This window comes from Chiloscyllium plagiosum, unplaced genomic scaffold (genome assembly GCF_004010195.1).
Source record: "Chiloscyllium plagiosum isolate BGI_BamShark_2017 unplaced genomic scaffold, ASM401019v2 scaf_12965, whole genome shotgun sequence".
In the NCBI taxonomy this organism is placed as follows: Eukaryota; Metazoa; Chordata; class Chondrichthyes; order Orectolobiformes; family Hemiscylliidae; genus Chiloscyllium; species Chiloscyllium plagiosum.
In genome coordinates, this window is record NW_025213225.1 from 1,648 (window position 1) to 3,932 (window position 2,285).

The 2,285-nt window shown below is 44.5% G+C and overlaps 1 non-coding gene across 1 annotated transcript; it reads left to right on the top strand.

Annotated features, from left to right (window-relative positions):
• Positions 1 to 1,135: 1,135 nt before the first annotated feature.
• trnar-ucu lies at positions 1,136 to 1,207 on the top strand. The gene has a single exon. It is a non-coding gene; the product is annotated as a tRNA-Arg (tRNA).
• Positions 1,208 to 2,285: the final 1,078 nt, after the last annotated feature.

Sequence of the window (2,285 nt, forward strand, 5' to 3'; positions counted from 1 at the left end):
TGTACGTATTTCCGTCTGTCACACACACAAAGACACAGGCACAAAACAGACACATGCACACACACACACACACACACACACACACATATATACACACACACACACACACACAATATCTGGAGGTTCCAGAGGCGGAAGGTCAGGCGTTTTTCCTCAAGGCGTTGGGTGGTGAGTGAGTGGTGGTAGAGAAGTTCCAGGTCCTGCATGTCCTCGGCAGATTCGGAGGGGGAATTCAATTCTCCCTCTGCCAGTTGTTACTTTGTACGTTGCTCCTGACCCATCACAACAGAGATCTGTGTGAATGCGCAAACAACCGCTCTCTGTACATTTCACTCAGAATAATGTCAATAACAGGACGGATTAAAACAAAATGCAAACTGTGTTGAATGCTGGATGTAGGGAATCATGTTACTTTAGAGCCTTTACAGCACTGAGATCAGGCTTTCGGCCCATCATTCACAAACCAGTCTACACTCCCTCTTGAAACCTCTCCAATTACCCAGATCCATGTCTGATTGAAGACTGTCTGTGTGGAGTTTGCACATTCTCCCCGTGTCTGCGTGAGTTTCCTCCGGGTGCTCCAGATTCCTCGCACAGTCCAAAGATGTGCAGGTTAGGGTGGATTTGCAACGCTCAATAGTCAATAGTGTCCAGGTGAGTGTTGGTTATATGGTTACCCATGAGAAATGCGGGGTTACAGGAATAGCGTAGAGGGTGAGACTTGGTGGGATGCATGATGAGCCGAATAGCCTGTTTCTACAGTGTAAGAATTTTATGATCCTATGCTCCATCCCATCTATCCCCTCTGTGGATGAAGTGGACTATCACCTAATCAAATATCCCCTTCAATCGGTCAACGTTTGTTTTCTATCTGACAAAGAACTGCGGATATAACAGATCTAAGAGACAGCACAGAAATTGCTGGGAAACTCAGCAGGTCCGGCAGCATTTGTGGGGAGTGAACCTTTTGGATCCAGTGATTGTTCTTAAGGGCTGAAGGCTTCTGATTCTGGTGTTTTCAGACCTGTTGACATTTTACAAGCAATTTCGTGTTTTGCTTTCAGCCCCAGTTCAGTTGGTGATGATTACGGCCTTGTTATGTGTGTTTGGGAAAAGGGATAATTTAGCAGCTAGTGCGGTGGTGGTGTAGTGGCGAGCATAGCTGCCTTCTAAGCAGTTGACTTGGGTTCGATTCCCAGCCATCGCAGTATTGTGGCTTTTCCTGTGGTTTTACAAGGAAAAGTCTTGAGCACCAACGTTGCATTCTGTGGCGAAATGGATTTGTCAGGTTGCTTTCGGGTTTTCATGGCGATGGTTCCTGTTAATTGCCGAGACAATCCGGGCAGTGTTGCTCGAAAGCTTTCCTCTCTGCTGCCCATTGCTTATTTGAGTTTCCTCGCACCAACAGCTTCTATCATGGACAGGAAGGAGGTTTAAATGCGTCAAATTTCTTCAAGGTTAAAATACGTCCGCCCCTCAAAATCATTTGGAAGCTTAAGAATTACAAACATCACATTATAACTTTTCCTCATCCGTTCAAGTTTCACAATATCATTCCGGTAGCAGGACGACCAGTTTTGTATGGTTTATACAATGTTACTATATTCGAACATTGACTGTTTCGTAGTTAAATGATGTTTCATTTCGTTCAGTTTTCCAATGGAGTTGGGTTAGTCAACACTTTGTTTTTTGTTTCTGTTACAACGATAGTGAAAGTAAATTGTATTTCGGTTCAAGCCTGGAAGTTTCACCAATTGAATTGCATTGCCGTACATTTGCCTTCAGGAGAAAAGGAAAAGGGATCTGGACCACGTTCTTAATTAATAGGAGTTTGATCTGGTTCAAAACCTCCTCAATTTCGGTCAATAAATGTTCCTACAGTCCGCAACAATGATTTTCACAGATTATGAGGAGGATGCACAGACATCGTTATTAATTGTTATTACCTCGGACATGAGACGTTTGGGAATGATATTCCTCAGACCATCGACTGTCTGCTCAGCCAAGGTTAAAGGCCTGGAATCCGGCAAAATTGGGAACAATGCAATTCCCAGGAGACTGAGAGGTTACTAACAGAGCGGGAGGTGGAGAGTCGGGAACAGAACTACAGGGACAGTCCGCTCTGATCACTGACCCTTCACCGTCAGTATATCCAGTGCCAGGAATGACTGCCATTGGTCAGAATGACAAAATGTTATTATGGAAAATAAAGAGCATGAAAGCAAGGGAAGGTTTAAAGCATGAAAGCAAGGGAAGGCTTAAAGCATGAACCCCACTGGCGATCT